Raw genomic sequence first — 26,162 nt, 5'->3', positions numbered from 1 at the left:
ACCTGGCCTATCTAATAAGGTAGGCCATTCAGGCCATGTGATGACTGAGCATCTGAAATGCGGCCAGTCCAAATCGTGATGTGACATGCTCTCAGTGTGAAAAATACAATGGACTTCAAAGCCTTGTTACCATAAGGAAAAGAAAAAAAAAGGGAAAAAGAATATTAAATATCTCAATTTTCTTTATATCAATTTCATGTTAAAACAATAACACTGTTTATATTTGGCTAAGTAAAAGATAATGTTAAAATTAATTTCATCTGTTTCTGTTTCCATTTTTTAATGGGGCTACAAGAGAATGTAAAAATTACATATGTGGCTCACATTATATTTCTCTTGTACAATGTTATTCTGGAACCTGTTTTCTTTCAACTTGAGATTCAACCAGGAACAAGTGTTTCTTAGATACAACTAAGACAGAATTTTCTTGTTATTATTTCAAACATCCCCCTAAAGCTACAATGTTCCAACTCCCAAGTGATACTTCTAACTGTGCCGAATAATTTTAGCATCCAAAGAACCCATGGCCAGATTGCAAAGTATGAGTTAAGAAAAACGGTGACAGTTCAGAGCTAGACAACTTCACAGAGACGCGCACCTCTTCCAAATCCTACCAATTACTCTGAGCCCCGTGGTTTGCTTAAAAAAAAAAAAAAAAGTTTCTAAGTTGTTTAAAATGGTTCGATACAAGGACTATCCACTACAAGGGTTGTGTCCATCTCCAGCTTGATTTCACCCTTTTAACTGCCCTTCCCAGAAAATAAGACCAGCAAGAGCCTGATATGGCTACACACACACACACACACACACACAGTCAGACAGGATGAGAAACGGGATGAGAAGGGAGAAAGTGCCCATTCCACCACCAGGGACCACAAGGACGGTCTCGGTTCTCTATGCAAATGAACTCTTTCCCCATCTCCTCTAAGAAGAAAAGCTGCACAGATGCGGAAGGCCCATCCTGGGGCACACAATTACAGCCATTTGCATTCCTCCAGCAGCAGGATTAGCACAGGAATGTGCTTTGCAGCTTTGTAGGGGGAAAGGAGTTTAGGAAGAAAGGAATGGGGTGGGGGGTGTACTTCTCCCTGGTCTGTCTACCCAAAGCTCTATGATACACTTCCATTTCTATGAGAGTCAGAAAGTGGAAATAACTCCTGCTCGGGCTTTCTAAAGAGGGGGAGGTTGAAAAGGCCAGGGGAGGGAGAGCAGGGGTGGAAGGAGGAGGAGGGGAAGGGAAGGTGGGGGACAGGCGAGCGGGAGGGAGGGAGGGGGGAGTTGCATGTATTAGGGTAATGCCCCTCCCGGTGCTTTGATCCCCTCAGTCGCTAGGAGAAACCAACTTTTCTCCTTGGGTTAATCAAAACCAAATTACTCAGGAATGTGGCAGGACAGGTCTGAGCTTCCAGGTCCCTTTGTCTTTGAGGATTTAAAATGAAAAAAAAAAAATAGATTTTTTAAAGCAGATGGCAGTGGCTTAGGGAATAGGTAATGTGAAAAGTCTGATGGAACCTTGGACCATATCCCCCCACTCTCAATCTATCAACAAAGAAAAAAAGTTATTTTTGAGGATTATCAATTCAAAAAAATCTGAGGAAAGAACTCTCCATTTTATTCTCCTTGCCCCCAAGTAAATGGCCCCCCACCCCCTGCAAATTAAGCCTTGTCAAAGTACAAACAAGAAACAATACCGGATTTAAGCAACACCCTGATGCCACAACTATTACAAACTATAATTAAAAGTAAAGCCCATACTATCTCAAGAGCATGCTTTCTAAGAACAAAGTTTAGGAAAAGTTTTCAGGGCTCTCAGTTTAGGGGTAAAAGGATTCCACTGGATGACAGAAGAAACCACTGCTCAGCCTGCAGTTGAGAAACAAAAAGCAGGAACTTGCCCCCCAAAGCTGTCCCGTTTACTCAGAAAGTGTGCTGGGAGGGATGGTCAGCCTGCCAAGCGTTTTCAACAGGTGAGGCAACAGGAAAAGGTCTCAGAGATGAAACAGACCATGAAACAGACCCGGGGCTCATGGCTCTCTTAGGCGTCTGCAGCTCCTCCCCAGCTCACCTCTTTGGCAGGCTTGTGGCACCCTATGGGGTGTGGGCCCAGGCAGGCTACTAGAAGCTCTAGGATGGCACGTGCCAGGGGACATTATCATTCAGGACAGCGAGGAGTGACATGTCCCAGCAGCCGAAATACGAACAGCTTTTTGTGAATTATAAAATGGCATTGTACTTTACTACAAAACAGCCCAAAATGTTTTTTTGTTATTTTTCTTTTTTTTTTTTCTTAAAGGCTAGAGGGCCACCAGTTAAGCTCCAGAGCCTGAACTCCACAGACAAAGTGAGGCCACCACACAGTCCTGACTACTAGCTTGTCCTAAATGGTAGGTGGCCCTAGGCATTCGGTTATCTGGGAGGTTGTACTAAAGTAACTTTGAAAATACTCTTCGCTTTATCTTTAGGCCCAAACGCACCCATACATCCTCCTCCTTAGATCTCTACCATTAGTACTCCACTTAGGCTCCAAAACAAGGTCATCCGAGCAGTCCTTTCCCCCATTTCCAGCCACAGCTGTGGACCTTCACCTCCTTCTCCAACAAAAGGGACCTTGTACACAAAATTAACCCGAATCATTAGTCTAGCACACATTTCGCTGCGGTGTAAGAGAGGTGACAGAGACCTCGGAATATTTACCCCTCCTTGCAGGCCTGCTACCTTCCATGGTGCTGCCCAGACAGAGGCCAGGGGAGCGCCCGCCGAAGATGAGAGGCTCAGCTCCCTGGGCCTCCCCAGCTGCAGCTGTGCAGCCAAGGCCCTACCTTCCAGAGAATAAACACAAAGCCCCCCACCCCCACATTCTTTTTTTTTTTTTTTTTTTTTAAGAAAGAAGAAAAAAAGTTTCTCTGGCTCAGTAATTGTAGAAAATGGCATGGGCTCAAGGCTGGAAAGGGCCAGAAGCATTCTTGAGGTGACCTGTCCAATGTGGTAGCTACTAGCCACGTGTGGCTACTGAGCTCTGGAAATGTGGCCAGTGTGAATTGTTGAAGGTATAATATTGTAAACGTACTGGGTGGCATAAGTTACATTTTAAACTTAATTCCACCTGTTTCTGTCTTTTTAATTAACGTGGCTACTAGAAAATGTGCAATTACATATGGGGCTTGCATCCTATATATATATTGGATAGTGGACACAAATGTTATATTTTTGAACACTACTCCATTACTTTCTTCTAAGGGGGAGAAAATAACTTTAAGCACTAAGAGGACCCCCCATAAAATTAAGCAAATAGCAACATCTGATACTGTATAGATCAAACCTCTAACTCAGGCTGTCCAACTCATGCTGCAGCAAGTGTGTCTAACTTGGAGGCGCCATGATTCTGCCACCTTTTAATCCAAGAGAAACAAATGCAGCATCTAGCCCAGTGGTTCCCATCTGGGGCTATTTGCTGCCGCCCCTAGGAGACAACAGGCAATTCCTGAGGTATTTTTGATTGCCATGGTATGGAGGGTGGCAGGGAATGGCTCTAGCAGAATGAGGCCAGGGATGCTGCTAAAATATCCTACAATGCACAGGGTAGCAACCACCCCCCTAAATGAGAATTATCCGACCCCCCAATGTCAACAGTGCCATCATGTGACCAGGAAATAGCCTGGTCTGAGGTCCACCCAAACATGCTTTTAATACTGATCTTTCCAGAAGAAAGAGGCTAAAAGGCATATATCCCTTTGCAAAGTGTATCTTCTCCAGGGCTCAGAACAGGTAGAAAAAAAAAGTGGTATAAATATTGTGGGAAAACGAAATAATAATTAAAAAATACAAGTTCTTATTATTTCTTTATTATTCTGATTGAGGACTGAGGGTCAAGGGTTGATATGTCTGGCAGCTATTTTTCAAACTAGTAGGTAAAAATAGGGTTTGAAGCTCAGAGCCCAGTGAGCTGGCCCTCCTGCATGTACTGAGAATCTGGCAAGTCACTAGTGTGCCCAGTCCCCACACCTGACCACACAGCAAGGGCCAGGTTCCCGGGACAGATGATAGAGTACTGACCAGACCTGCAGATATAGGAAGGAGACAGGGGAAGGCAAAGACGGAAAGAGCTTGGGCTGCCTGAGAACAGCCCCTTCGCAGAGGCTGGCTTGGAGGAGATGGGGGGTGGGGGTGGGGGCGGCACATGATAATTAACTCAGCAAGTTGATAGCATTTGCATATAAATGCCTCCACAAATCACTACAAACAAGCCAGGACAAGTCAGGCCTATTAGCATATACAAGCGGGCCCTGGAAGGCCTCTCTAGGTGGGTCATTGAGTGGCTGCTCACTTCCAAGGCCGCCTGCCAGCTTGGGGGTGGGGGGCACACGAGGGGAGGGCTGGAGAGGATGGGGGCACACTGTATCCATTTCAGACCCTTTCTTTCACTCCTGCCCGCAGTTACCGAAAGGAAAGAAACAAAAAACAAAAGGGTATGGGGAAGGGAACTGACATTTGTGGGAGCCACTACTCACTTTGCTAAGCACTGTGAAGTTGTTTTCTACCTCATTTCTCTCCCACCACAAATGTGAAGGATGTGGGTATGCCCACTGGATAGATGAAGAAAGCGAAGCTCAGAGAGGTTCAATGACTGGTCCAAAATCACACAGCTAAGCAGAAGCAGGGCTGGGCCTCGTGCCCTTGACCCCAGCTGAGGTCAGCCTGGTAGAGGGAAGAGTAGACCCCTGCTTCCAGAGCAGGGTCTTTTACTCATCTCTGCCTCTTCCCAAAAACAGACCCCAATTTCAACGGGTAGTTCCCAAGAGGTCTAGTCCACTCACCTGACCCTGACCTGGACCCTACCATTTTTTTATTTTGTAATTATTTCATTCCCTGGACCAATGAGGAAGACGGCAGCTCCCTCGGCTCAGACACTTGGAAGTCTGCGCCAGGATTTCCTCTATGACCCAATTTCTCCACTGTTTGGGCAATTGTTACAGCTTTCCCCCCCTCCACCCCCCGCAAGAGGAAGATAAATTGATGGTCCTTTCCCAAGATGTTTAAAAGTTCTCTGCTTTCCCCAAAGATACCTCTGGGTCTCCTAATTGTTGAAGGTAAAACCTGCCTCAACTTCTTCAAAAAGGAGGGCCTTACTATTTCCACTTCTGCCATTCTTGCCTGGCACTACATTTCAAAAGTGGGAGACAGACTTTCTTACGGACAGGTAAGCAACGTGGGCCCAGGTAACACGCTCATACAGTCAGGTGCACAGAGGAAAAGTCTTCATCAATGTCCACCCTCAGCAATGATTACGAATGCAAAAACCTATTCAGAACCTGGAGGCACGGACATGCCATGCTAAAGTAGCTGCTTTACAAGGCTTCTGAGTGGTGTAAGGAAACTGCTTTGTGTTCTTTGAGATTTGCCAAAATGGACAGTATCCTCTTATGGGACTAAATTCCAGAGACAAGAATCCCTAGTTAATAAAACATACTAATGCATTAATTATATAATGCAATATTTTAAAAGGAGAAATAAAAAAAAGAAAGAAAGTTGCTTTAGTAATGGCATCAACCTTCTAGCAAACACATTGGAATCCATGGGCCTTCTCCTTAAGTGTCCAAAAGTTGACTTGAAAATTTAACAATGATGCAGATGTTCCAGGGAGAAATAACGGAGCTGCTACAAGCAAAGCAAAAATCACCCCCAAACAAGCCAAATGTACATTAAGAACCACGGCCCTGAGCCAAAGAGCATTTTAGGAAGCAGGGCCTGAAACGGTGGGAGAAGCGTGCATTGTTTCTTAAGCAGTTAAGAAAAATTGTTTAAAAAAAAGGAAAGTTGCTGAGGAGAAGGGGAAAAGGCACACACATGTTCTTGAGCATATTTCCACTGGACGAAGATGTCAGGAAGAGAAAAGCTGTCTAAAATAGGCCACTTGGAGCCCTTAAGTGTGGAAGCAAATAAGTTCATGTCCGCACATATGTACTTTTTATAGACTTACAGGATTTTAAACTCTTTTGAAAGGAGCTTTTTATACACTGAAGGGAAATCAATAAGGGAGACTTCCATATTTGAACAGGCACTTATATTACTTTTGGGGGGACTGCAGGGCTGAAATCAAATACCAAATAAGCCCCATGGTCTTTTCTTCACTTGGCTACTCTGACTCCAGCCTCTCCATGAAGGAGATTCAAATAAGACAGACAGCCACCTCTGAACTGATATGTTAATACCGAAGTGCAGACAGAGCCAATGAGACATGCACAGGGAACAGTTCTTATCCAAAACCCCAGGCAACCAAGAGATTCAGAAAAACTTCCCTTCGGTCACATTCCCAGATGAAAGGAACAACCAAGAAAAAGCAAAACTGCTCTTTTACCCACTTTGAAAGACCCCCAGGTAGTTCAGGCCCTGTGACTCACTGAGAAGCTGACACACCACCCCCTCCCCAGCCTGTAAGTACCCCCCGGCTGCTGAACCACCCACCCCAAATCACTCCCAGGCACTAAGCCCCACACCCCAAAACACACAAAGAGTAAGAAGCCTGAGCCATCACCAACTTCTGTCTCCAGAAGCAGAGAAGGGGGAGGGGGGTCTCACTCCCAGATCAAAGGTTTGTGGCTGAAATCACTTTCAGGACAGTGCGTGAAATCGGCAGCAGATGAAAATTCCACTGTCTTTTCACATAGTCTGAAAGAGCTGGTTTTCCCAGTTCCCCTTGGAATCTGCCTACAGATGACTGAAGCTATTCCATAAATCCCAAACTGTTGCCCCAAAAGACCCACTTAAAATTAAAGACGAGATAATCATTTAAGAAAGCCATTAAGGCCATACATATGTGATTAGCATGCTCCCAGAAAGCAAGTAGGATAGGAGGTGAAGGAGATGTCGGCACTTTCCCATCTTCCTAAGGAGCGGCCTGCTCAGGGCTTCAGTGGGTTCAGTCCCAAACCGGCAGTAGCCAAAGGGGAGAGGGCACATGCTTAGCTCACCCCTCTTCTCCCTTTCCTGGAACCCCCTCGGATCTGACTCCAGCAAGCGTGGACAAATCTTGGAGGTAGCGCATGCGTTAATACCGGAGTTCAAAGAATGAGCAGCTGAACCACCCAAGATTTCCTGCCCCAGGACACATGCACGAGGCCAGCTAAGGCCTCTCTGGAGAGGTGCACATCAAAACCCCCACACATTAATCCTCGTGTTGACAAGACTGCTTGGTGGCTCTCCCGTGGGACAGGAGACGGGCTCTCCCAAAAGGCGGACAGAGCCCAGGCTCTTTGCTGAGAGGCCCTCTCTGGGGTTAAAATCACCGAACCTAAATCACCCAGAAAACTTTCTATTTCTCATTTCATTTCTATTCTCGCCCTTCCTATCCCAGCAAAAGCAAGAAACTCCAGGAATTTGAAGGGTCAGAGGGAGGCAGAAACCTCAAAGAAAAAGTAACCTTTCAAATTTACGCACAAGAAGTCAAGTCACCTTCCTCGGACAAAGAACTCTCGGGGAAACACACCCATCGCTGTGATACCACTGCCCTGTCCTCACCAGCTCCCTCCCATCCCAAAGAATAGAAGGAGGGAAAAAAAACAACCCAGGGAAAAAAAAAATTCACTGCTTCTGAAGCTTTAGCACAATGCTGCTGTCAATCAGAGGTAAGCCTGAGTCTTACCTCTTTCCCCAGACCCTGTCCACCAAGAGTCATTTACCATAATGGGGAAGAGAGGGAGATGTAACATCTGATTGTCACTTCACACATGTTCAAAGAGAACAATCCTGCAGCCAACTTTAAATCATGTCTGAAAAAAATGGACAATTGTTTGATTCTGTAGTTTGTCGCCTTAATCTGGATTTTGAGAATGGCTTCCCACTGAGCCAAAATTCTTGCCCATCCCTGTTCAACTCAACCCTAGCTTCTGCGAATTTGTTTTTCAATTTGAATGGCCTGAGCATGCAGCACACCGTGGTTTGGCCAGAACAGGCACCCTTTAATATTTGATTGCGACTAGCTCCTGCAAAGGAATTCCCTTGCCTGGATTCTATTAAAACTAGGTCCCCTTTTCCCTGACCACAGTTCCTGACCCAACGCATGGTGGTTCTGAGCTGTGCTGGGATTTCTAACAATAGCCATCACAACTGAATTCTCAGACCAGAGCATCTGGATTCCCCTGTGAAGTTCACTGTAATGGAATCTGCCGTCCCCGTTGTGTTTTTACGGAACGCCTCCATCTCAGTTAATTACACCAGCCTTGGGAACCAGAGTAGACCAGCAGGCCCAAGCCATACAGAAATAGGCCAGGCTAAGAGCAGGCAACCATTTCAATAACAAGCGAAAATATCAACCACAGCATGCACGGTACTTCTTGAGGTTACTGATGTTCGGCATCAGGTGCATTATCTCTATAATACTGACAAGTGCGAGATGGAGCCTGAAAAGTTTCTCCAGGCCACAATCACGTTTGCCTCTCTCTACAAGACAAGGCTAAACTCTTAGGGCTAAGAAGCAAGCCAGCCACTCTAAAAGTGGGTGTAAAGACGGCTCACTTTCTTTCCCTTCAAGTAATGTGAGCAATTCCCTACTCTTTTATAAAATGTTGCTCAGCCACGTAACTATTTACTTTTTTAAGACGAAGCTGTTGCAACTCTGCAACTGAAAAAAAAAAAATGTCTTCGGCTAGAGTCTGCTTTGTGCCTTCAAGTATTTCCAGGCTCTCACTCTGATATTTCAGAACCAAAGAGAGCCCCTGTGCTCAAAAGACATACGGAAAAGGGGCAACAGCACACACCCAGGACATGCTCCATGGACACCCCTTGGGGCTAGACTTAGAGGAATGGAGCTAAATTGCCACTAGCCCCCAATAATACTTTTTAGCCCTCTGCAACTGCAGATTTATTCTAATGAACTAACCATTTTCAGTTCACCCAAGGTGATCCAGGCCTGTTCTGGGAGTGTCCAGTATTCATCATTTTAAGTCATCATGATGAAAAGTGAAATCTTGCTTTTTTTAGCTCCTTGCCACTGGGCAGTCCAAACTGGCACTGCGTTTACACAGCAGTTAAACCCAACCCCAAAGCAGCAAGAAGGAAGGCACTTCACTGTCCTCTTAGGAGGAGCCAAACAGAGGCCTGCTGAGAACGCCCTTTTGTTTGGGCCCTTTCCACCCTCCCTTAGCATTCATTTGTGCAAATAAAAGAAGAAACCAAAATTAAAGTTTCAGGTGGTTGGGGAAGCAGCTCGAATTTTTTTATTCTGGAATAGTTTAGCAAGTGTTTCTCAATAGCTCCCTGTCAATCAAAACTGTTTTCAGTAGAACAGGAAAATAGTAGATTTGTCCCAAAAAAGTTCAGCCATTAAAAAAAAAAAAAGAGTTGGAAAAGGGAGGCGACCCATGTCGTAAAGGCAGAAGGTCTCCAAGTTTCTTAATTCCCTGTGATTCCAAAAGGGCTGTTTTTAAAGTGTAAAAGTGCTTGCTTCTGCATCTGCCTCGTGTTGTTAAATAACACTCGTGTAATTAAATAAAAGAGCAAAGTATGACCCCAGCCCATTCTGAAAGGCACTTACATGCTTTCTGAAAACATACTGGAAACTAAATGCTGACAATCTCCTTACTCCTGTAATTTAGAGAAGGGAAAAGAAAACTTTCCTTGGCCTTCACAGAGCTAACTACACACCCTCTAAAAGGATGCCTTCAGGGTCTCTGCAAAATAGAATGAACACAAATACAGGTGTGCAAACAACCAGCTATGCATCTCTATCCAAAGAATGCGTTCTTGAAAGCCTTAAATTATAAGAACCTCTTTTCCCTGTTTTTCACATTTGGGATCCAGAATCTCAGGCCACCAGCGCCTGTTCTGATAACAAGGCACTGGCCCACATTCCTCATGGCGGCCTACCTAGATCACGTCACCCTGGCAGGTGTGTGTTTTCCTATCAAATGCAGTGTCTGCCCCTGTGCTTGGGCTTCTCTCTCCAGCCCAGCCTTCAGGAACTCATGATTTTTAGGGTTTCCTTTGAAACCTATCCAGAAACCACAGCCATTAAAAGAACATGAAGGTTTGACACCTCCTGAATTTCGGAATGAGGGGACTCAAGGGGCCAACTCTACAAACTCGCACCTGCTGCTTGATGGAAAGGAACAAAGTTCCCAGCTAGGGTGAGCTTTAAGTTCTCTATGTGTATTTGGTGACTTGTCTCCAAGCATAGGGCGAAATAAGATGTCGTGTAACTTTCTATCTACCTTCAAGGTTCAAGTTTGTTTTCCTTGCCTTGTCACATTCTCCCAAGCAGGCACTGGCCTGCTTCCCTCTGTGCCCAGGTGGGGCTGTCTACCTCTGAGGTTACCCAGCAGTGGCTAGTCTTTAAGGCCTGTTAAAGTGATACAAATAGACCTGAGAGGAGGGGAAAGACCCTCCTGAATTCACCTGCTCGGTGAACAGTCTCATTTAATTCAGTTTCACACACTGTGCCCAGGCGGTGTGCTCGCTGAGCACGCCATGCATGAGCTCTGGCCTTTACCCTAGAGGTGCCTTTCCAGCACTAGAACACAGGTATGTCCAGAGCTGAAAAGACCATTTTCCAGAAAGTTGTTTTCCTTACAACCTTCTGTTTTTCTGCTCTTCACCTAGCTTGGACATTCCTCCCCCTTTAACAGGACAAAACTTTTAGCTCTCCCCCCTCAGCCCACCCTACGTCAATGAATATTGCTCTGGTTTTCCCAGAGTGGGGACAAACTAAAATTAGGGGATGGACAAGCTGATCTCCAGAGGTGCCTTCAAGCTCCAAAACTCGGATTCTCTCTCTAATTACTCCACAACCACCACATTCTTCACATTGTTTTGAACTGACCAGTGACTTCTCTTGGGCTGAAAAGGGTGCATTTGTAGGCAAAGGAAGCCAAACTTCTAAATGACACTAGTATTGCAAGTGTTCACAAGGCAGGAACTAAACCCAAAAGCAAAATAAAGGAAGGCAGAATGGAGGGAAGGAGGAATTTATTCTGTGCCCAGCAGAATTTAGATGCTCTCACCCCAGGTAGGTTCCAACTGGAGTCGAGTAGTTCAAGTACATCCAGCCTGCCCTTCCCCCCCCGCACATGCCCCAAGAGAATGGGAAGTTCAGCCAAGACTCACAACACCTGCCCGCAGCGCCAGGCGGGCTACGCGAACCGGGCGGGCACGGCAGGGGCGGGGGAGGGGGGGAGGCTTCACTCACCTGGCACACAAAGCCTCCGCGCACCTCCGGAAGGAGGAGACACTCGCAGGTCCGGGGGCCGCGCTGTACGCGACCGGGGCAAATTCCAGCGGCAGCAAAGCCCCGCACTCACCCACCCCCGGCGACATTCTCCCCACTTCCCGCTGTCCCCGGGGCTCCCAAGTGGCTCTGGCTAGGAGGGGGGCCGCAGGCAAGGGAGGGGGGCTCATGGTGGCGGCCGGGGGCTGGCCGTCCGCGCCTCCCCGCCAGGGAGGGTCCCCGGGGGCCCGGCGGGGATTCACCCACGGGGCGCGGCGCTCGCCTGCCCGGCCTGCCCGCCGCCGCCGCCGCCGCCTCGGCCGCCCGCCCTCCCGGACTCGCTTTATGTAAATGAAGCCCAACTCGCAGTTTGCAGCGCGCACCGCCCGCGGGAGGGGGGCGGGCGGGGCGGGGGGCCTTCGGGGATCCACATTACACAGCAACAAAGCGGAAGGTTAATTTGAAACTCACAGCCCCGCCGCCGCTCGGCTCCCCGGGCAAAGCCTGACATCTACAGTCGTGCCGCGCGCAGGCCGGGCTGCTCCGCCCGCGGGGACCCGGGGACCGGGGCGCGCGAGGCCCGGGCGCGAGGCTCCGCTCCGGCCACGGGCCTCAGGGCAGGCCGGGGCCGCGCGCCCGGGGACATCAGCCTTCAGAGGCTCGGCCTGCGCCGCCCCGGGCACCGGCCCGGCGGGAACAAAGCCCCGGTCCTCTCGGAGGCGCTGACCCCTCATCCAAAGTCAGGGGCCGGCCTGGAATCGGGCGAGAAGAAAGGGACGTGCCCGCGGCCACAAAAAGGAACGGGGGCCTCCGAACCGGAGCCATCGTTCTCTGGGCCCCGTCCACGTCACAGCCAGACCACTCTAGCATGGGGATATTAGCCAGTGTGGCCAGGAATTTATTTGAAACCCACACCCATCCTAGTAACTGCTTTACAGAGCACTTCTGTTTTTGAGCTGCAGAAACTTACAAAAAAACATCCCCGATTTCTACTTGGAGTTTAAGGGTAGGGTTTTTAATGCAAGAAAGAAAAAAAAAAAAAAAGGAGAGTGAGAGGGAAGAGAGAGGGAGAAGAGAGAGCGAGAGGAGAGAGAGAGTCATAAAGAAGCCACAGTTTGCAATTAAGCTGACAGGCTCTTTTAAAAAGGCTCGCCTTATAAGCCACATCATTTCAGATATGGCATAGATCACGCCCTTTGTGGGGGGTGGGGTGGGGAGACTAAAGCCAGGGTCAAATTTAATGCACCCACCCCTGTTGGTCAAAGCAATTGCTGAACAGTTTTACATCCCACCCCGTCCCACCTCCCAAGTTAACTTTTCCACTCTGATATGCAAAGGCAGCGCCACAGAGATCTCATCGGAAGTCTTGGGCCTCCCTTCCAGAACCCCCCCCACACACAGACTGAATTGACTCCCATTTCTCTCAGAGCAGAAAGGCACCTGCTTTTACCCTTCGCGAAAACCACCCACCCAGGCTGGCCCTGCAGCCTTGAGAGTCTTTTCCGACTGCACAATAATGAACCATGCAAGTGTTAGAAATATAAGCTCGCAAGGCAGATAGCTGCATGTATGGAATCATATTAGCATTAAGCACACACTAATAGGGGAGCAAAAACGGATGCCTGGCTGGTGAAAACCAGCATGTCTCTGTGCACGTATAAGATATGTTGCACAATATAATTTGGATTCAAATTGATCTAAATAGCTAACCTGTTGGGTGCAGATAACCCCTCTCTCCAAAAATTTTTTTCAACTAGGGCCTTGGGAGAAAAGACTACCTCTAGGGAATCAAGTATGATTAGGGACAAAAGAGGGCACAAACCACATTCAGTCACATGTGAGAGAACAAGGAAAAAAGTGAAGGATGATTTTGGAAATGAGAATATGATCAAACAGAGCTACTTCCAGACCCAAGAACAGGTGGTGTTTTCAAAACACACTGTTATTTATAATAGCCACATGAGTTGAGAACACCTTAAAGAAAACCAATTAATAATTTAATTGAAAAAGTGACTATGAATAATACATGAAGAAGATGATGCTAGCAATAACACAAGCAACGTAGCGCACACCCCAGAGATGCCCCCGGAAATCTCTTCAGGAAAATGAAGCCTCCAGGCCCCATTCCTTACCTGGAAGCAGCACACGACCCATCAGATAAATTAAAGGCAATATGAAAATGTTTCTACCCTTCGAAAATCTAATTTTGCTGCTTCGTCGTAACTTTTATTAACATGGGACAACCTCCTAATACGGTGACATCATGAACCTGGGGGTGGGGAGAGAGTGTGTGACAACTAAATATCTCCAATAAAATAAAAGCTAGAATGCCCAAAGGACAAGCTATAAAGTAACCTGGAGGTATGCCAAGCTCCTGGGTGGAAGGCCCTGATACTGCCAGGGTCCCAAACAAGAGACACTGCAGTCCACCTCCTTTCTGTTCCTCAGAAGCCTGACAAGTAGAAATGAGAGTGATCCTGGGTCCCTTTTGTATGTTTTTCTTAATCGAGCACCAGCTGAATACTTAATTCAGCCTAGTCAAGTTTACCTTTGTTTCAGGCAAAAATTTAGCAGGTACTCAATGGCCGTACCAGCATGAATATAAGAGATTGCACAAATGCTAGGGTGATGCCCTTACTAAAACTTACTATCATCATTAACTAAAACAATAAGGAATTTGCAACTTTTGCACATACGTATGAAATCCACAAGTTTCTCTGAAATAAGGTGCAAATACTGTCCTCCAGCTCTGCCAGGCCACGGCTCTTTTAAGGGCAGCTGTATGATGTTAAACACCCAGGGCCTACCCAGCAGTGACAGCCCGACAGTCTCATTGCTCCTTCCTAAACTGTTGACAAATAAACCTACTCACAGAAAAGGCAATTTCTCCCTTCCGGTTCCCCATAACCAGTCGTGTCTCATCTGGAAAGCGTAATTGGCCACAGCCAAAAAGGATAAATATTTAAAAATAAATCAAGGAGCGCGAACCCCTTCCTCACTCCGCCCCTTCCCCACTCTCCAAGCCAGAGGCCTGCCCCCTAACGCTTAGCGGGCTGGTAAATTACAAGGATCCCAACCGAGCCAAGTCTGCTCGTCTCTCTCTTTGCACATAACACACACACTCTCCAATTCTGTATCCTTTCACTTCAGCAAAGGTAAATATGATCTCTGAGCTAGGATACAGTGAATGTCAGCATTCTGACTTCTAGCTAAACTGGTCTCTCTTTTCCTAGCACAACTGAGTTTATGCCGATTTGAGTATTCTTCCAGATCCTTCTATTGTATTAAATTATACATACACATTGATTTGAAAACTAGTGCTCAAATAACCTTGAGGCTTTAACAAAGGAAAACCCAGAGAGGGAAGAATTAAAAAAAAAAAAAAAAACCCTAAAATATCTGAAACAAATAAGGAAACATTTGGAACTGAATGAACTAACACTCCATGCCCTGAGTTCACCCCATCATTTCTAGGCAGTTCTCTTTAGGCGCCTGGTACTGACTGGGTGGCCAGGGTATGGCATAGCCCACACTTGCCTTCACAACCACTGGGGACTGGAGTCGGGTGTGCCAAGGCCTACACACACAGATGTTTTGATTCACATTTCTCTGAGACAAACCTCAAGGCCTCCATCTATCGCTACGGTGCTAATTCCATAGATTAATTTTTACCCACAAGTTGTAGGAGGGAATGCTATCTAGTTTTCTTACCTGCCTTCCCCAGCTCAGACTCCTAAATCTGTCAATGAAATGAACAAAAAAGACCCCAATGAGGAATCATTTTTATTTAAAGCTGTGATTCAGCAGAGCTTGTCCAAATTAACTTCAAATGATAAAGTCCAAGTTCTATGAAAGCAAAAAAATAAAGAACTCGCCTTAAAACGGCTTTCGAATGCTAGGTAAAGCTCTCTCTCGTGCACTTTCTCTTTAAACAAAATATTATTTTTGAGAAGGCAAAGGGAATTTGCCATGCAGGACTTTGTTACCTAGAGGGATTTTTACATTTGGGTTTCCAAACCTTGAAATTGAGAATTTTAATGAAAAGGCAGATGAATGCTTAAGGACAGTATTGCAATCAGAGTTCATACATCACAGGGGAGAAAGGCACTTTGGAGCCAGTAAAAGAAGGGGACTCCTATTTTGTTTATGGGCAGTTCCACTGACATAATCCTTTATACTCTCTGCCCAATGCAAACAACTGAATTCCTGGAGGGAAGCAGGTTGGAGGGAGAAGAAAGGGAAAAGGAAGCAGAAGAGGAAAAGAAAGGGGAGGAGGGGTATTGCTTCTTTAAATAAATCACAGTTAAAGAAAAATCCTCGACACAATATCAGTCCCACGCCACATACCAATAGTTTCCTCACACGTGAGGTAAAAGAATCAATCAATTAAATGCTTTATCTGAAGCACAAAAACCAGGATCAGGGCTTTTTTTTTATCTTAAGATGTGAAGAATTACATTTAGGTTTGCAACTCTTTCCTAGCCAACCACCAAGAATGGGGCAGGAAACTAGAAGGTAAACAAAAGATGGCCCTTTTCACACTGTCCCCAAATATTCGAGAATCTTATTTTCTTGGCATTTTAGTGTTCTGGTTCAAAATATGTACTCATCTGCCTAAAGAGCCCTGAGCTGAAATTTCACATATCGTCCAGGTCAGCCAGCGTTTCAGTATTTGGATTCCTACTGAGGCTGTTCCAATCACCAGCGAGGCCTACGGTAAAACGTGCTTCATGCTGTTCCGTTTGTCTCTCTGCAGACAAATAGAAACTGTGAAATTTAAAGAATGGATGAAAAAAAAAAACTAAAACAAAGAGGTTAAAAAAATAGGACAAATGTTTTTGCTTTTGTGTCTCCCCAGAGCAATTGTTTGGGGGAGGCTGCACTGACAATAACCATGAGAAGGCCATCTAAAGGCGATGCGCACACAAGGGGACTCCTTGCCTGCTGCCTTTGGTCTGGGAGAAAAAGCACCTTAGCTCCGTTCTCCAGGAACAAAAGGCCAGGGCCACGGAAGGGGGGAGAGGTTACCGGGCTTTCACAGGGAGCCAAGTGTCAATGCTGGTTCATTTTTCACCCGTCTTAGTTGGAAAGCAGCTCAGTGAACTTCCTAATGACTGCTTTCCCTCTCTCGCTATTATTGCTAAACCTAAAAGAACAAAACAATAATATATATTTTTTTAACCTAACACACATCATCCTATTAGAGGGAAGCCTTTGGGGCCTGCACAGTTTTCTTTCCCTTCCTTTCCCCACCCTGCTTATGGGGGGGGGGGGAGCGTAGGCATGGGTTTGCATTTGGAGAGCACATGGAAATAAGTGACACTGGACATTATGGTCATTTTTAGTAACACCAGAATGGCCTTTAAATCTACAAAAAGGCGGGGAGTGGAAAAATAAACGAGGAAAAAAAAAAAAAACAAGAACAGGGATGGAATGGGGGAGTGGTGGGGAGGCTGCGGGGCAGCGCCTTGAAACATTTTCTTCTTTTCACAGCATGAAGTCCACTAATGCCAGCTTCAGATTTGCAACTGAATCAAAGTCGTCATTACAGGGTGTTTTTTTTTGGGGGGGGGACATGGAGAAGTGGACAAAAAGGATGTATTAGAGACACAGACAAGGTGTGGCGGGGAGGCGGGGAGGAGTGCTACAAAGAAAGGAAGCCGAGATGAATCACTGCAAACCATGAAAATACCAGGGCAAGTTGATATCTGAGTGTTTAACCAGATTCCAGGCTGGAAGCGTTCTTCCCCAGCCGGGCAAAACCTAGGATAAGGCAAAGACACAGGACCCTCAGCCTTTGAACCCTGATCTGGCTGTTCAGGTGTGGGACCCCCTTTCCTAGACAGCCACAGGCTCTGGCTAAAAAGCAAGGTAGGGGTAGGGAGGAGATAGCCCTGCGAAGAAGCACAATAAACAACTCAAATACGAACGGAAATGACATCAGCAAAGAGAAGGACCTGTTTATTGCAGATCAAAACAAAACAAACTTCCAAACCTTTTGTGTACACAAGATAACTCTATAAAAAGCCTTCCTAAAATGTCACCAGGGTCGACACATCAGTATCCTAACCAGAAAGCAGATGACAGTTACCATGGGAAGGGGTGGAGAAAGGAGGATGAGGGGGAGAGGCTGGGTGGGGGTACAAAAAAAGGGTCCAAAACCAGCTGACTATTTCCCTCCCTCTACTGATCCTTAATATTTATTGGTGTTTATAATCTAAAAGCCATGCTCTGTGTTTCACTTAATACAAGGCCAGACAGTGCTGTCTAATGAGGCAGCATTACAATCAGCTTGTAATACTGAATTTTTAATGCTGCCAAGGATTCTGTTACATAATAATATGAAAAACAGAAGCTGAAAGTGGGCTCGCAGTGACATGGTAAACGAGGTTCCAGGCCAGCGCCACAAGCCTGGTCTCCCTTCCCTCCTTCCTTCCAGCCCCCCCCAACACATACACGACACCCCATATCTGATCTGCAATGAGCCCTCCATTCCCATACAGGAGACCAACAGGGAAACCAAGAGGCTTTCTCGGGAAATCCATACTTAATTATTATCACTATGGTTCTATCTCATCCAAAGTCATATTTCAAGAGTTTGGATGTTAGCATATCCAGGATTAGAGGGCAGAAATGAAAATTAGCTCTTTTTGGAAGGGGAAGGGGGGTGGTGAAGAGACAAAGAATACAAGCAGGAGGGGGACAGCTGATTTTAAACAAGCCAAACGATTAGAAAAAGTCACCGAGGGAAAAAGAACTAAGATGGGGGGCGGTGAGAAGGGAGAGGCTGAGGGGGGAGCGAATGAAGTCTGCGGACCATATTCACAGCTGCTGCATTCAGTTTACATTGGTGTAATTTAAAAGCATATATATAGCCACCGTTGCTCCTCTCTGTAATACCCTAAGACTGTAAATCTATAACCACTGCAATGATTTAGTGATTAAAAACATGATAACATATTGTGTAACTGCAAACCACAGAACCCCTGCCAACTCTCCTCTAAGATAACAACAACAAAAAAAAAATACAGAAAATGTGTTGCTTGCAGCGATCTTCCTAAACCCAAAAGATTTTAATAAAAGCGCCCATACGGTAGACAAGTCAAGAAGGGGTGAGTGAATTCTACGTGAAGCCAGCAAAGGGAGAGGAAAAAAAAAAAAGAAAAAAAGGCAGCTTTATGTGGGATTCTTTTTCTTGTACTAACAAATTACGACCTAAACATGCCTTTTCTTTTCTCTCCCTCTCTCTCTTTTTAATAGTTTGTTGTAACTGGAATAACTGGTCTTGTGTGCTGTCTTGCATATTCAAAGCTGCTTTGTAATCGGATCTGGAGACCCAACCTTATTTGCCTGAACTCAATAGGGTTTTTTGCTCCCCCTCCTCCCATGTTTTGTTTTGAATTCGGTATTGTGGGTTTTCTGTTGATGGGAGCAGACCCGTCTTCGTGGGCAGAGACTCGGCTGCCTTTAAGCTACAGCGCAAACACACCTGAGTGGGGAGACCAATCTGTAGCATGGCAAGAGAAGCCTAAAATACACACACACACACACACACACACACACACACACACACACACAAATAAAATCAAAGCAGCTGTAGGGGTTTTGGCCTCAAGCAGTTGACCTGACCCCATTCTGTATATTCTTTTATTTCCCCATTGCAGGATTCCTGCACCTTGGGTCAGATTCGAGCTCAATGTGACCCTTAGAAGACGGCAGACACCGAGCCCTGGAAAACTGCTCCATATTTAAAGGGGGAGGGGAGAATAAGTGCATATGCATTCAGACTCCCCTAGAGTACACACGCAGACACCCACACAGTGTGTACAAACACACACACAATCTATCAGGACTGCCAGGCCATGGGGCCCAGCTCCAGCCCAGCTTTCTCAGCTCACACCGACAGCCTGAAGGCTTCTTTGCAGCCTCCTAAAATCCTCATGCCTACTCTACCCATACACAAGCACATGTATGGCCCGAACGCTGCTCCAGAGAATTTTATGTTTAAAAAGTCCACGAATCTGAATCACCTCTACTCTGGAGCAGAGCAGGGCCGTTTATTCAGAGAAATCAATAGGAAAGAGCATTTGCAAATATTTATATAAGCCCTGTGCATTTCAGCATTAAGTAATTAAAAACTAAAGTTGGGAGGGTGGGGGGAGCTGGGAGGAGGCACAGACAGAAGAAGGCCGCTGGCCTACAGTGGGTTTTCCTGCCCACACCTCACCTCCCCAAACCGCAATCCTTTCAAAACTGACGCCATGTACACTTTTTACGAAATCCTGCTCATGCACCATTTGCTAGACTATTTCAAAATCATCTCCAAATATGGATTCACCTACCACCAAGCTTCCAAGACTGACTCTAAGTGTATTATCTCTCTCTCTTTCTCCTCTCCCTGTCTCACACTGCAACCCTTACTTTTGACATCGCTTTAATCTCTAGTGTATTCCTCTCCCTTATATTCCTATCCCTAAATTCTTTGCACCAGTTAAAGAAATCTAACATTATAGTATGAGAACAGAGTCCCTGATATGCTAATTCAATAAGCGAATCCTATCACCTAAAGCCCCAATACTCCCCACTCCCCTCGATCCATATTTTCCTACACTTTGGGCTTAGTACCTGAGAACCCCACGTGTAAACAGATTCACAAAAGAAAAAACAAAAACAGGAAAATGAAGGAATTCTAAGATGAGACACTGTCATGTGGACTGCCTCTATATTGTTTCAGAGGCCTGGGCAGTGAATTCACTCTAAGAAGTCAAGCAAGGCACTGGAGTACCCAGGCTGCAGATATTGTAGAAATTTACAGTAAATGTAGGTGCACGACTGCAGCAGGCTGCCCTATCGATTATGCACATTGTGATGAATCTCCCCTCGGCCATTCCCAAGCCTCTTTCTGAGGACCTCCAAATAAGTTGGTCTGTAACTAGACATTCACCCAAAGAATGAGGGAAAAAGTAATTTTTTAAAAAACGTAATAAATCCTCAAGTGTCCCCACTGAAAGGGCTCGAGTCTTTTTTAAATTCCAAAGTGAATTTATGTCCTGAAATTTGCATTACAGCCAAGTGATCACCGTATGTCATATTCTTCAAAGGTACTTAACAAAACCCCCTTTAAAAAGTCGCTAGGACTGGAGAACAGAAAAAGGCAACCACCCTCCTTCTTCCATATAGTCCTTGGATCAAGTTTCAATAATTGAGACCAATAAAGATTGTCATATTTACCCTACTTCAAAGCAACAAGGGGGAAAAGTTAAGAGTGGGTGATTTTTGAAAGTACTTGCAATCAAAGAATTTGCCACAGTCGAAGGAATTGCATAACATTTTACAAAAGTCAGATTCCGAACAACAGATTAATCTGCGGACATCCGTAAAATAAATACTTTTAATTTAATGCCTACACAAGAAACACACGAGTACTGAGTCCATTCACAATTTAAATACACCTGCACGCGATACACTTCGATCTCTCCAATTGATATGCAAAGGGCTGTACATTGAATACATAATATAAAATCCAGGAACAGGGTTTTTGCATCTAATGGACAAAAAATACAAAGAAGGGACGAGTGGAGCCGGGCGAGGAGTGAGAGTGGGAAACGGAACGTAAACAATCCAGTTTCGCGTGATCAAAAAAAAAAAAAAAAAAGCCCTCCGTTGTCCCTCAACTCAGCTGGCCCAGGAGAAGCCGGCTAGACCAGGTTTGGCCGTGCCAGCGGCGCAGCCCCGAGCCCCCGGGAGCCCCTAGTGTCCGGGGCAGAGCCCCATCTGGGCGCTCGCGGCGCTGCCAGTAGGGCAAGGCAGAAAGTGCGCAGATAGAGGGTCAGGCGGCTGCGTCGTCCCCTCTTCCCCTCCCGGACCCCGGGGCTCCGGCCCGGCTCCCGCGTCCCCCGCAAGTCGAGCCCAGCGCGGAAGGCACCCGCTTGGCAATCGGTTGGCCGCGGCAGCCGCAGCCTCAGCCGCAGCGACTGCTCCGGGCCGGATGCGCGCCCCGCGCAGCAGCTCAGTCCGGGGCCTCGGCGCCTCTCGGGGTGGGGCAAAGTTGGGGGCCGGGGGCTGCGAGGGCGGGGGCGCTCGGCCCCGCGGACCACCACCACCACCACCCCCCCCCGCCTCGGCCCGCCGCCGCCTTTGTCTCGGCGCCCGGACCCCGGCCGCCCTCCCGCCCTCGGCCCGCGCCCCGGCCGGACCTGCCCGGCGGCGCCTCCAAACTCGCCGCGCGGGCCTCGCCCTGGGCGCCTCCACCCTCCCGGGGGTCGTCGTCGGCCGGCGGCGGCGGCGCGGGGGCCGGGAAGGAGGGGGCGGCCCGGACTCGGCGGCGGCGGCGGCGGCGGCGGGAGGAGGAGGAAGAAGAGAAAGAGAAAGTTTGGCGCAGGGGGAAGGCGAGCGGGACGCAGAGAGCGAGCAGGGCGCGGGCGCGGGGAGCGCGGGCGGCGGCGGCCGGGCGCGGGAGCCGGGAGGGGGCAGGACGAGCCCCATGCAAAGCAGCCCGGGCGCCCCGAGGAGCCCCGCGTCCGGGCGGCGGCGGGAGGAGGAGGAGGAGCAGGCGGCGGCGGGAAAAAAAAAAAAAAAAAAAAAAAGAGGGAAAAGTTGCCACTTACACGGTTGCTTCTCCGGCGGCGGCGGCTGCAGCGGCGCTGCTGGCGGCGGCGGCGGCGGCGGGAGCTGGCGGCGCTTTTAATCCCGAAAAGAGGCGCTCGGGCCGCGGAGCCCATCAAGGCAGCGGCGGCTGGCGGGGGTCGGCGGCGGTGGAGGACGCGCTGCTGGCGGCGGCGGCGGCGGCGGCGGCGGAGCTGGAGCGCGCTCGGCGGAGCCCGGGGCGGGAGGCGGCCGCAGCCGGGGAGCCGGAGCCGCCGCCGCCGCTGCCGCCGAGCAGCATGGTTGGCGGGGAGTTTACAGCCCCCGGAGCGGGCAGGGGCCACGGAGGAGAAGCGGCGGCGGCGGCGGCAGCGGCTCTAGGCTGTAATTGGGATGCAAAGCAGGCGGCGGCGGCGGCGGCGGCTGCGGCCGGGAGGAGGAGGAGGAGGAGGCGGCGGCGGCGGCGGCGGCGGCTGCAGCGGTCGGAGGGGACGCGCTGGAAGTGGGAGCTGATGAGTGAAAAGAAAAAAAAGTCTTTGGATCTTTATTCTGCTAATTAGTTTCCTGCAAAAAATGGCTGTGATTAATTCAGTGCGCATGTGCTTCATTACCCAGGCACGACGGGAAGGGCTAATTAGCCACCTTCTGGATCAATAAGATTCAGCAAAAAAGAAAAGGGGGAGGTGGAGGGAGGCAGAGGGGAGGAAGGGAGGGGAAAAAAAAAAGCCAGGGGAAAGTGATGAGCAGGGCAAGGAGAGCAGGAAGAGAGGATGGGAGAAGAGCCCAGGAAGAGGGAGAGAGGCACCAAAAGTTTATGCATGTATTAAAAACACACACACACACCACACACACGCGCGCACACACACACTCACACGCACACCGAGAAGTGAAGTGAAATGCAGAGAAGCAACAATAGGAACCTGGCTAAGAATTTTTTTTGTTTTTTTCTCTTTTTTCTTTCTTTTTCTTTTTCTTTTTTTTTTTTCATATTTAATGAAACAATGTTTAAATAAGAAGAGCGCACCTTGAAGAGAGTAGAGGGGGAGGCAGTAATGGAGTGAGACAGCTTAAAGCAAAGGTTTAAATGAATGAGCAGAGAAGCAGCAGAGATTAAGAATAGAGCCCACTTTAAATTGTAAATCTGAGATTTTTTTAACGGGAAAATTATCTCCCTCCAAATCGGAAGATGATTGAACAAAATATGGAGAAAACTTTAACACGTACCATAGATTAGGCAAAAAATAATAATGTTAATTTTCTGAAATAAGATGCAATCAATCTTCTCTGGTTTTTTAGGAGAGTGAAGGGGGGGTGATGATTAGAAGAAATAAAAGGGGAAAAGTGAATCAGAACTGAAAGGAGGTAACTTTAGGAAAGACAAGAGAAGGAAAAGTTGCACTTGGGAACAAGTACAACTTTCTACCTTTCTGGACTTAAGAGAAAAGTAAAATCAATTTTCTAGTGTAAAAACCTGGAAAGCAGATGTTTTCAAAACACAGGAAGCTATTTTGCCATCAAAAGCAGGGACGTAATAAAGGCAGTGAAAAATAATTTCAGACTAAATTCGTAAGAAAGAAAGCCAGTATATTTAAATAGTGAGGAAAGGTCTAGAGTGTAGAAAGAGTGGGTGGGGGGAGGGAATTGCATACCCCTTCCCTAATGCCAAAAAAAGAAAAGAAAAGAAAAGAAAGAAGTCTCACAGCTACCTCCAAGAGTTTGGAGCAGAGTCTCGAAGCCAAAGGGCTTGAAATGAGAGGATGGATTTCAGATAAAGGCTAGGAGCGGTACATCCCACCAGAGCCCAAAGGAGATCCCTTGAATCAAAGACAGCAGCCAGGGACCTTGCTACTGTACGGATTCCCAGTACATCAAAGCCATCACTTAGGCGGGTACACGGTACCTCCAAAAAGCAAGCAAACAAACGCAGGAAGAACAGGAGTCTCTCTCTCTCTCTTTCTCTCCCCGCCCCCCCCCACACCTTTCAAATCCTAACCTCAGCATCACTGCTACTGCAATAGATTTTTTTAATGACAAGCATGTATTTATGTAAGTTCTAAATATGAACTAGTAGCATTGGAATTACAATCTCTGGAATGAAATAAAATGCAATTTGCACTTTAAGTGATCTGCAAACAAATAAACATTTATGATTTTGAAGGCATTATTAATAAACCCTATGACATCAGGTAGAGAGAGGGAAAGAGCTAAAACTTATTCTTCTTAGAAAAAAATCTTGCCCTAGCCTTGCTGGTTATTTATTTCAGAAGGAATTTGGGGATTAATCAGAAAATCTGTTTGATTAGAAAGTAATTCTTCATTTTGAGAAATGTCCCAATGCTCTTAAGAGCATGCAGCTTCTTAGTCAAGACTGGGGTGGGGGGAGGAAACCGGTTTAGGATTTTGCATGGTTACCTCATCTAATCCTTCTGAATTCACTCTGGGTATAATGCTGTTTTATTTAGGAAAAAAAAAAAAAAAGAAAATACATTTAGAAAAATCAGGGGTTTCCTCTCTATGAGCCAAATCTGGGTTGCCATTCAAACTTTGCCTGGCTGCTTTTCCATGCGGGACAGCTGATCAATAAAGCCAAGTCCAGCCTGGCTTGCTACAGGTTTCACCAGTCAGTGCTTGCAAAACCTTTGTCATTTTCTAAAAATAAAAAAGCTAAAAGTTATTGTAGAAGAAGGGGCTTTTTTTTTGTCCACTGCACAATGTGTCTTTTGTGAGGTTAATGCCATTCTGGGCTCTCGATAGCCCTGGACAATGGAGACTCTCCAGGAGCCTGCAAAGACTCTGGCTTTTTTCTTTCTTCCTTTTTTTTTTTTTTTAATTTTTTTATAAGGGAAAGATGAAACATTCCTACAGTCCAAACAGAACCTCTACTTTGATTAAATAAATATTTATCTTTATTGTAGCCATTGTATATTTTTACCTTCAGTTTGTCCGGTTTCTGATTATTATTTTAAATTTTTCATTTGCAACAGTTAATCTTTTTTTTTTTCCCTTTCAGTCCAAAGTGCAGGTCAGTGTAAAATGTAGCTGACTGAAGGAAGACTGGTAAATTCTGAATTTTCCATAATACATCAGGTAAGGAAAATTGTTCAGACCCTCAGGAGTATATTTTCTTCCTATTTATCTGTCTTCACAAATCTTCATAAATCTGTTAGTTTGTTTATTTAAGATGTAGCAGAATCAAATTTCTCCTTGTAGATCTTGAATATCACTTAAATCCTATATGTATTTATTTTCTTTTAAAAATGTAAATAGTACTAGAAGGGAACTTATAGCTTGTTTTTTTTTTTTTTTTACACAAAACGGCACGGTGGAAGTCAGTACCTCCACTGGTACAGGCTATTGGGGGGAAATTCTGGATATAAATGTATTTCATGTTGCAATATACAAAAATGTCAGCTTAATCTGGTAAATACTTATGCTAATTTTACTGAGTGAATTCGTTATAAGGAGGCGAGGTACCAAGCTTGTATGATTGAATAATGCTTAAGCGATAATCCAGCATCTATATGGATTATTTTACGTACAAAATGAAAAGAGGAACCAAGAACTCAGAAACTAAATCCTTCAATTTAGATGGCAAGAGGGCAGAAAATTTTAGACCAACCTGTTTTTAAAACATTTCCAGAAGGGAGGGAAAATGGAACGTAAGCTAAATATTGCATTCATGTGTACATTTCTCTGCCTCTCGCTCAAAGGAATGAATATATATTTATATAAACACAAAAATGTATGCATAAAGGAGTACATAAAAATACATTCGAATGACTTTAGATGTCTTTGCATCTGTGTGTATATATAGTTGCTCACAAATATATAAGGTGTACATAAATGTGGGTTTTGTGCAGAGCTATGCATGCTCCCTCGTTGGGGGGTTGTGCTTCCAGATCTGTTTGAAGCACTTCTTTGCAAATATAGCATAGAAATTTTGATTTAATGATGAAGCTATGGATGATGCCTTTGAGTAAGAATCTGTTCCCCTGTAATTTTCAGAATCTGGGATTGCAATGTTGAGTAGCTATTATTTGGTCCAAGGGCTTAAGATGGGCCAGTCTTAAGGGGAAAGGAGGGTGAAAGGGGTCTTAGTAGATCTTACTAAGAGCCTAGCTTCTGGCCCTGGGTCTCCTTCTGCAGGGGGATTGGGGGCATAAAATGGAGGGGGGGGGAGGGGAGGGAAAAGAAAAAAGAAACCCCACGAGGAGGCAGGAAGGTTGAAAAGATGCCTCTCGGTATAACTCTAGAGGTAGATCTAAGAGAAGGGTTACATGCTGAAGAATGTGCAGGTCCCTTTCTGAATGTGTATTGTTATTCTAAGCCTATTGTAAGTACGTGTTGCTGTCCTTTCATTTGCCACGACAACATATGGATT

General features: G+C 46.4%; 1 protein-coding gene across 9 annotated transcripts in view; it reads right to left on the bottom strand.

Moving 5' to 3' along the window:
- Window positions 1-26,162, bottom strand: part of ZFHX3 (zinc finger homeobox 3) — a 1,060,470-nt gene that overhangs the window by 229,036 nt on the left and 805,272 nt on the right. The window contains exon 1 of one of the 9 annotated variants that reach the window (XM_077132890.1): window positions 21,805-21,855. The exons of 7 other annotated variants lie outside the window; for them this stretch is intronic. The gene's annotated coding sequence lies outside the window, so the exon portion shown is untranslated. Of the gene's footprint in view, window positions 1-11,179; window positions 11,440-21,804; window positions 21,856-26,162 lie in introns of those variants that run through there. One more of the 9 variants, XM_077132889.1, reaches the window with a different exon arrangement.

Source organism: Tamandua tetradactyla, chromosome 16 (assembly GCF_023851605.1).
Source record: "Tamandua tetradactyla isolate mTamTet1 chromosome 16, mTamTet1.pri, whole genome shotgun sequence".
Lineage (NCBI taxonomy): Eukaryota > Metazoa > Chordata > Mammalia > Pilosa > Myrmecophagidae > Tamandua > Tamandua tetradactyla.
Note: the sequence above shows the minus strand (reverse complement) of the source record. Positions and strands in the feature narration are given on the sequence as shown.